At 47.0% G+C, this 10,000-nt stretch overlaps 1 protein-coding gene across 10 annotated transcripts in view; it reads right to left on the reverse strand.

The window, feature by feature from the left end:
* eya1 (EYA transcriptional coactivator and phosphatase 1) overlaps nucleotides 1-10,000 on the reverse strand; it is a 77,938-nt gene that overhangs the window by 9,568 nt on the left and 58,370 nt on the right. The gene's annotated exons all lie outside the window — the stretch shown is intronic.

Genomic DNA, 10,000 nt, shown 5'->3' on the forward strand with positions numbered 1-10,000 from the left:
ACACCAAAACACAGAAAGGACTTCCTTGTTTTAAGTCAATCTCGCTCCGGCCAAAATGCTGACGTTATTGCATTCCTCCCTAATGCTAGAGCAGGGGTAAGGGTAAGGGCTTTAGACTGTAAACCTTTTTTATTTTACTGGTTCCCCTCTGAACAAATTTTTCATCTCCCTGGATTTGTGGGGAAAGGGGAAGGGTGGGGGACGGCGGGGAGGCGACGTGAGGAGAAACTCAAACCAGCTGTTCTTTAACAGAATTAAAATCTTGACCCCCAACCCCTGTTCTAATGCAGCCATTCTCTCGCCAAGCCTCTCCCAGCAAGCTCCGAGATCCAAAGAGGAAAAGACTTTGACCCCCTGACCCCTCTCCCCTCCCCTCCTCTCCCTAGCTCCAGCACACCGATAAGGGGAGGAGGGGAGGAGGTAGAGAGGTGGATATGGGGGTGGGAGAGGAGGGGGAGTCCAAATGTGACCTCACATGGAGTAAGCTCTGAGCCCCTGCGTTCCAGGAGATAGACTGCCAATTGGAGACATGGTGGTGCAGGCGGGGGCCTCCCAACTCAGTTTGCCTAATCTCTTTCCAAACGGTTCTTTAATAGTCCATCAGACCACCAATTTGCCCCAAACCACTGAATCTAAGGATTTGCGCCCACCAAATAGAGATCTTAAGTGAAATTATACTGTCGCGTCGCAGAAATGTGCACGTTATTTAAAAAAAAACAATGCAGATCAAACACATCTTAGCCTCATAACGAAACTACGGCACACACAAAATAAGGGTGTGTTTAATTCCTTAATTAGTGGAGGCACGTCTGTTTGTTCAAGAAAACTGAAAACAGCACCCTGGGTTCAGTACCTAATAAAGCCTCCATTCAGGGACTCATTCTGGTGCAAGTGAGTGGAATGCATCTATTATCTACCAATTACCTGGAGATGTATTAGACACAATCAGCCAACTGCAAAAGCCCCTGGCACACCTTTGACTATGGCACAGTCCTATTAGGCTCCGCTCAATTGGTACTTTGCTGCCTAATTGTATGCTGTCCTTCGGTACCTTGTTAGACAACAATGGCCTGTCATCTTTTCACTAGCCGCGCAATGTGTGCTTCTTTCAACGCTTGACAGCCAAGTTGGACTAAAACAGATATCTGAGAACTAATATTATTCAGAATGTTAATTAGGGAGCTATTTTGAATGCCAGACCCTGAAACTCAAACATGACCCGACACGCATAAAAGTGTCTCAGTAATTAAGTCTAATTGATGTTATTATCATAACTGCTGCCTGAGCATGAATGATTTTTCATGGACTTGCCCAAATCCACAAAGCTAATAAACAATACAAAACCTCAATGAATGTACAATGAGTAGAAACACACAAAAGCCTCTCACAGGGGTAAAAACACAAGGGCTTTAGGTTCAAATCACCCAGCTGCTGTTTTCTACAATGAATGTGTATGTGTGTGTGTGTGTGTGTGTGTGTGTGTGTGTGTGTGTGTGTGTGTGTGTGTGTGTGTGTGTGTGTGTGTGTGTGTGTGTGTGTGTGTGTGTGTGTGTGTGCGCGCGCAAGCGTGTGTGTGCGTGTGTGTGTGTGTGTGTGTGTGTGTGTGTGTGTGTGTGTGTGTGTGTGTGTCTTTCTCAGCCCCTTACCCTGTCATCTGTGCTGTGTTTACATAGCCTTTTAATTCGGAGGATATTACGACACTCAATTAACAGTTGTGTTTTGGGGCCCTGGACCCCCAGGAAGAGGTTTTGGGGGGTGGGGGGGGGGGGTCGGAAGAATGTGCAGCCCTCTGACAATTACTGCTCCCAGCTGGGGCTGGCATAAACCTCTGCACTGGCTCACTGGGAGGACTGGGATAAAGCTAATGGAGGAGGTGGCTGTGGCTAATGTCTTACAGTAACCCTCACACAAACTTGTTAGGAGCTGCTTCTGAAGGCCTCGTAAACACCGTGGAAGCTAACGACTACGGATGCCGCAGCTTAAGGCCAATTAAGTACAGTAGTGTAGTCCGATAGTATACTGAATGTAAAGAAAGGGAATGTAGCTGACATTATAGACCAGTGGGTCCCAAACGGTGTGCCCTGAGACAAGACCAGGTGTGCGTGGGGATTTTCTGACAACCACATTATTATTGCAATATTTTACTAACAATACAAAAAAGTACTTTTTAATTTCAATTTTCATTACAGAAAACAAAACTCATTACAGAAACAAATGATATACCCTTAAGCAAATTATAACCACTTTAAAACTGGCATCCCTGTTCTGGCCATGGGGGCAGTGTGGACAAAAATCACGTGTGAGCTATATAGGCTGGAATGTAATGTAAAATTGAGGGGTTGTGTGAGCTTGTAGGTCGGCTCTGTTTGCTATGAATTCAGGTGTGTCTTGAGATTTTGACTTGCCCATTGGTGTGTGTTGGGCACAAAACGTTTGAAAACCACTGGTGTAGAACAATGAGAGACTCACTGGAAGAAAGTAGTGGATGCAAAGCATGGAAAAATGCTGTTAAAGATACTGACTATGCAGTTATGTTAGACTGGATGGAAAGAAAGGCGGCGGGGAGTGAATGCCACTCACTGACTCACTGGAAGACTCACATGACAGACAGACATGTTCTCTGGATTTAATAACAGGGTGGGGCCATTTAAATGCTCCGACACCTTTTTTTTTCTCCAGCTATACAGTTATGATGGATGGTACAGTAAGTAACTGCGTAGAGAGCGCAGTGAAAGATGGAATACAAATAATCAAGGTAAGAATGAAGTAACTGACTGGTGGACGATCTTCAAAGAGATTTGCAATGAGAATTAACGTCTCATTGTTGGTTCCTACTGCGTCCCCTTCGAGAGATGAATGCTGCATATAAATAGCACATCATTCCTTTTTATACATCCATGACAGTTGAATGACAAGCTCCCAACTTGGTGGCACATTGTGGCAATTTGAGAAATTCCAGGAACTTTTTGAACTTCTCTTTTCCATTGAATCCCCCGGCTCTCCCCTCACCAAGCAAACAGTGGTCTCCGTAAAAAACCTACAATCACCACTAACTCACACCAGATGTTCCTACTGTACGGAGGAGTGAAGACCCTCCACCAGAATCCATTGCAATTACTCCTTATGCAAACACTTTGTCTTTCTGTTAAATTCATCAGTGACCCCCCGCCCCCACACACACACACACACACACACACACACACACACACACACACACACACACACACACCCCAGCCTCTTTTCTCTAAGTTCATTAAACCGTCAAACAGTCCTTATCCTCAATAGGAGAGAAACAAAGCAGCACAATGAAAGACAGGAGGCTACTGTGCGCAAAGAACAGACCGGACTTCAAGAGGAAACCCAACAAACAGAAAATAAACATTTCAATTCACCCTGGATCTTTCTCTACCATTCTTTCTTTCTCTTTCTCTCTTGCTCGCGCGCGCGCTCTCTGTTCATCTTTCCCCATGTCCGCTGAAACCTTTTCATTTGAGGGGAAGCTATCAGAGCCTTCTTTGTTCCTCTGGCATCTGTCGTTAAGCAATCAGCGATGACGGCCTGAGTCTTCCTGTAGCCCTGGGAAGGGCTCAGAGTGGTGACTTCAACACTCAGAGACAGAGGGAGGGAGGGGGGGAGGCTGTGTGTAAAAGGGCTTGCTTGCTCAGCAACGTGTATTACCAAAACATACTATAAAATGACTTTGCAGGATAACTGAACCTTGAGCCCCGCTGCTGCCACGGGAATCCAAGAGACAGTCATTTATCATCTCGCCTCTCTCTCTCTGTCCCTCTCTCATCTTCTCCACAGGTGAAGTGAGCTGTGTGTGTGTATGTGTGTGTGTGTGTGTGTGTGTGTGTGTGTGTGTGTGTGTGTGTGTGTGTGTGTGTGTGTGTGTGTGTGTGTGTGTGTGTGTGTGTGTGTGTGTGTGTGTGTGTGTGTGTGTGTGTGTGTGTGTGTGTGTGTGTGTGTGTGTGTGTGTGTGTGTGTGTGTGTGTGTGAGTGTGTGTGGTGGAGGGGGGTGGTGGACAAAAAACGCAGTGTGAGCGATAACAGCCATCATCAGAGCATTCCTTGTGGCCCTACAAGCTAATTCCATGTGAAAAAGACTCATCCATGGTTCGCAGGTTCTCAATGCTGCCCCTCGACTGGCAGAGCCTGTCGCCCTCCCGCCCCGACCAACCCCCGTGGTCTGTGACCCCCAGCAACTTCCCTCCCTGTTCCCACCGCAGGTACGCCTGTCTCTGGGGGGGGGGGGGGGTTTGGGGGGGGGAGCGAGGTGAGGAGGAGAGGAGGGTGATTACCTGGGTCAGCCACAGGATGTGGTGAACAAAGGGGGAGTCTCTTCGAACCCACTTCATTCCAATCCACAAATCTGTGCTTGAACAGTCACGGAATTCAAACAGCGGTGCTAAACAAAGCACAGGTATAGCGGAGCCCATGCTGGTTTTTACACAAATTCACACGATGGGGGTGGGGGTGGGGGGCGGGGCAGGGTGGCGTTGGAAGGATGGACGGACGGACAAAGGAGGGAGGGATATATGTAGCATGGGAGAGAAAGTGTTCCGATTCAGACATTTGGTCTATATCACAGATTGCTTCGCTAAGCTTTTTGGATATAACTGAGAAGGCTCAACGTAGGTAGTCAGTGAAAAAGTATGAATTGGTTATAAATGATGGATGAACTGCCTCTCGCTGAAAACTATTTTGCAAACTATTTTCTGGCACTGCAGCCCCAAACCAAACCTCAAGGAGAGCAGCATTAAGTACGATATCAAATCTCAAACATTTCAGCATTTTTCCCCACTCAACAAACCTATAGCCGTACACTAACTATTTCTGCCGAGCGAGTCGTTTTGTCTAGACAAATCCCACAAGTGTCTGGTGGTCTTTCCCCTCTACAACGAGCAGTCACACACCGCACAGGTGCTGTGTCTAGTGTTTACCTCTTTAATACAGGACAAGAAATCTATTCTGAAAATGCCATCGTTTGTCATCACGCAGTTAGAAAGGTTATATTTTCCATCTAACCTCAACCCCCATTGGTGCTGCATGGGATCTGCTGTGCTAGGCTGGGGGTTAGTGCTGGTGAGGGATAGGGAGGGGGCTGTTGAGAGAGGACAGACAGGCGGGCTTTGAAAACCTCCACTTTCTCTCTTTAGTCTTTCCTGCCGCCTCAGGGACTTGACGGGCTAATGTCGAGCAGCATGGCAGAACTGCTGCACCAAGCCAGGCGACGAATGAAACATGAAAAATAGCCACATCAATCCATGCAGATTTACAGTAACCCCTGTGACAGAAATATAACAAATATTCCCTCGGTCTTCTGAGGCTGTTTCCTTTTTTTGCAACAGTAATTAAAGATAACAATGCTGAACTATAGACAGTAAATTGCAGATATTGCAAGAAATCTCAGTGGTGCTGTTTGTCATTTAATAGAAAAAATAAGTAAAAATGATATATATATATATATATATACGGCATATATCCACACAATGGCCATGTGAATTGATGTAATACCTGACTGATATGACTTATATGAAAAATTATATACAACAACCTAACTGGCACCATGTCACACATATAACTCTTCTAAAAAAAACACCAACACAACACTAGAAATGCTAAATAAAGCTTAACAAGCTTATTGGAACGGCAAGGGCTGCAGCTTGACATTCTGTAGCGGGATGTAAAAACAACAGAACGCCTCCACGCTAAGGGACTCTGGAGGGCCATTCCAGCAGCGAGCTAAATGTAACTGCGCGTTTCATAGCATCTCTCATTAACAGGCAGCCCCTGGGTGAGAGTGACAGAGGAGGTTTCAACCCCATGACTGCAGGCTGGGGCCTATAAAAGCCAGCAGAGTTTGCAGTGTCACAGGGTTGGCTCCACACAGGTACTGCATGTGTATGCGTGTGCATTATATGTGCGTGCGCGTGTGTGTGTGTGTGTGTGTGTGTGCGCGCGCGCGTGCGTGTGAGTGCGAGCGTGTGTGTGTGTGTGAGAGAGAGAAAGAAAGAAAAGCGTTGAAGAGAGTGAGAGAGAATATCTGTGTCTGAATTGTATGTAGCTAAACATACTGGGAGCATGTGTGAGACTGTGCATCGTGCAGGCGGTATCGGTGGACTAATTTGAAATGTTCCCACCTTCAGAGGCCTCTTTCTCTCTCTCACTTTCTCCCTCTCTACCTCTACTCTCTCTCCCTCTCTACCTCTACTCTCTCTCTCACTCCGTCCCTCTACTCTCTCTCTCTCTCTCTCTCTCCCTGTGAGTGGTTTGCCCCCTTGCCCTTTATCCTCCAGACAGGGAGGGTTGTTTTCTCACCCAGGGACTGGGGGGGGGTGCGGTGGGGTGCAGGGGGCAGAGGAATAGCCCCCGTACCCCACTGAGAGGGGAGCACGGGGGGGGGGGGGCTCGGCCAGTTCAAGAAAGGGGCCCCTGGTTCCCACATAGCGGCTTGGCGCGGGCGGGGCAGCGCACCTACAGTAAACTCACACCCCGTGTCACAGCAGAGCTGTCAGGCTTCACGGTGAGCCCTCTCTCTCAGAGGGCTTCATTATGCACATCACGCCAAACCGTCAATTAGCTCCACCTTCAACCCCTGTGTGTCACTTCAAATAAATAAGCCCCTCAGAGAAACATAAACGATGGCCAATGAATAATAAAATGCACTGCAATAAATGTTTCCAACAGATGGACCTGTGTGGAGGCAGAATAAGGCTGGACGTGTATCATTTTTATTGAATGACAAATCCAAGTTTATCATTTATCTCCACTGAGAGAACTCAGAAACAAATGTTTTAATTATTGGGCCGCATTGCATGGGGTTCGCTATTGGAGCACATGCATGTGGCCAATTCAAAAGTTATCAAGATTTTGGAATTTGTATAACATATCTGATTATATACGTATGTATTTCCTACGCAAAGACAAAGAAATGTAACTTCTTCTATCAGGGCAAATTAATACAGTGGACGTCGAATCGATACGGATCATATTGCCCTCAATTACTTTCGTAATACATCCTTCTTGCGGGAGAGCATTTTTTGATGATAAAAACAGATTGTACTGTACATACAATACTACACCTCTCCTGTACAGTCTTATCTGAGACACTGAGTGCCAAATGGGTTGTGTGGGAGCGATCAATAGCCTGGCTTCTGCTTTCCCGTGCATTGTGAGTGGGCAGAGAGGAAGCAGTCTATTGGGGCGGTGCAGTGTTTCCATGGCCCACCTTCACCAAGTATCTAACGTTTAACGCGGAGTGGAAGAAGAAAGAGAGAGGTGATATGAAGAGAGAGAGCATGAGAGGTAGACAGCGCAAGCGAGAAAGAGAGGTAGACAGCGATAAAGAGAGTAAGAGAGAGAGAGAGAGAGAGAGAGAGAGAGAGAGAGAGAGAGAGAGAGAGAGAGAGAGAGAGAGAGAGAGGTGAAACTGATCCCTGATGACCCCTTCGGCATGCCCTCTTTCTTTTTATGACTTTCCTCTGAATCGTCACTCACCAGCTCTATCAACACGGTCCAACCTCCATTCACTCGCACATTCACGCGTGTGTGTGTGTGTATGCTAACCCCTGTATAACTAGCATTCTAGCATTCTTTCTGGCATAGCCAGGCGGAGCACAATCAATATATCCGGCTGATTGTGATGTTTAGAGATCCTGTAAACAACAGTAACAGCAGTGTGTTTTCAATTGTTTGGTCTGGATCAATTTAACTAGAAAATCCCCCAGTCACCATAGAAGCAAATGAGTAAAGGATACCTCCTCCTCCACCACCACCACCATAGCCAAGTTGTAAAGAAGTAAGGGCCTGTATTTTATGCACTTTTTTTTTATACTTCTGCAACGGTTGGTGGAACAACAGAGTGCTAAGACCTCCATGGCAATATTCACACACCGCTAGGCCACTAACACTGCACCTGTGTTTCTGCACAGCCTCTGGGGTGTCCCTTTATGGCTTTAGACTAAATTAGATGGACCATATGCATTTCTGCACATGCTTAAATACATAACTGCTGCTGGCCTTGGTATTTATAGTTTGGACTCTATTTAGCCCTATCTGAGATGGAGGACTGTAAATCAGCCAAAAGGAAACACAACTGGTCAGGCTTCGCTGAGAAGTAACACTTAACACTCACACACTAGCCCAGCGCGGCTAAATAGGTGGGATCAATATGGCTGCATAGGGCCTGTCCCTCATCCTCTGCACACAGTGATATTTCATGACAATTGCGGTGACTTTTGCAGAAGGATCTTTACATTGGACATTATAAAAGCATTCTTGCTGCAGACCGCAGATATGCTATTTTAGTCCGCAAGCTATTCTAGTTTAGGCTGGAGGAGGGAAAAAAATGTGCCGGGCTTTTAAGTGTCAAAACGAAATGTAATGATTCCGTTACTGAGATAGAGCAGAAGAAGAAAACTATGCATCACACGTTCAAATAATTTTATAAGCAGTCTGAGCTGCCAATTCATCTGCGAACGGTTTCATCACACATGAAAAGAAATCAAAACACGGGACAGATGTTGAGCAAAACCACATTTAAGCGTTGTCACAAACTGCCATTTTTTCAAATGATTGGGGCACGTCTATTAAATAAAGTGCAGCCACACTGGATTCAACATGGCCATAGCATAAGGAAATATTTAACCAGCCAATTGCAGCCAATTAACTTTGATCACGATGACTGCGTTTGGAATCTCTCAGTCACTCGTCTGTCTGCGGCAGCACAAACATTTTCTTTCTCTTTCTCCCTTCCACTCTCTCTCTCTCTCGTATTTTTTTTTGCTCAGTTTCTCCTCCTCCTTGGCGGCTTTGCTTCATGTGAAGCAGCAGCAACATGGTGGTGACTAATGAGACTTGGCAGACCGGCCGCAGCTCTCTTCACACTTAAGTATCAAACAAAACATTTCCTCTCCTGCGAGGTCAGTCTAAAGCAGGACACAGAGGGAAAGCACTGGGTCAGTGGGATCACATTCACTGAGAGAGAGAGAGAGAGACAGAGAGAGAAACAGAAAGAAAGAGAGAGAAAGAGAGAGAAAGAGAGAGTCAGAGAGAGGGAGAGGAGGGAGGGAGGGAGGGTCGGGAGTAGAGGAGCAGGGGGAGAAAGAGTGTGAGAGGGAAATTGAGCAGGAGGGGAGGGGGGGGGGGTGGATTGAGAGGTAGACCGAAAGAGAGAGAGAGTGACAGTGACAGTGAGTGACAGGAAGAGAGAGAAGTTAAATGGAGTGAAAGGGAGTGTTAGTGGTTTGCTTATCGTTTCAATGTGTAAGCGTCTGGCAACATAATGTGTGTGTATGAGTTCACGGGCACGCGCATGTGACATCCGCTGTACGTCTGCACAGTACAGTATGTGTTTAAAAAGGCCTCTAGACGCCTCGGGACCCCTACTGGTTTGGCCCCCACCCCCCAGGTGGAGCAGACACTCATCCAGACACCGAGGCCTCCGACTACCTTGCCCCCCCCCGCCCCCACTCTCTACAGTACCTCCACTTTAACCCCCGATCTCTCTATTCCAGAGTCCCCGGGGGCAGATTTTACACTAACTGTACATGAATCAGGGGTTCAGAGAGGCTCGGTGGTGGGTGATTTCATGCCGTGACTGAAGAGTCTGCGCTGAAGGCGGACAGACAACGACACTGGAGCACACAGCACGACACACAGACAGACGGGACGGGCGCAGAAACACTAGAGCCTGACAAATTGCACTAGCCGCTATGGGAGCGAGTGGGTGGGGGGCTGGCGACCCTGACAGCACATGTAAAATTCATAGTATCCCTTGGGCTCCGAGGTAATACTTCACCACTATGGGACTGGTAACTGAGAAATGGGCTCCCCGCTATGAAACGGTTGTTGCTGCTTAAAGCTAAAACTTTAATGGGGGTGGGGCGGGGTCATCCTTATGTAATGTATACAGTCCTGTTTTGACTTAATCTACTAGCCCGGGACTGGGGGCCTTAAATATTACAGGAAAAGAAACCTTGTGACCAGGAAAATCATC

The sequence above is a fragment of the Gymnoscopelus microlampas genome (genome assembly GCF_963454915.1).
Source record: "Gymnoscopelus microlampas genome assembly, chromosome: 22".
Lineage (NCBI taxonomy): Eukaryota > Metazoa > Chordata > Actinopteri > Myctophiformes > Myctophidae > Gymnoscopelus > Gymnoscopelus microlampas.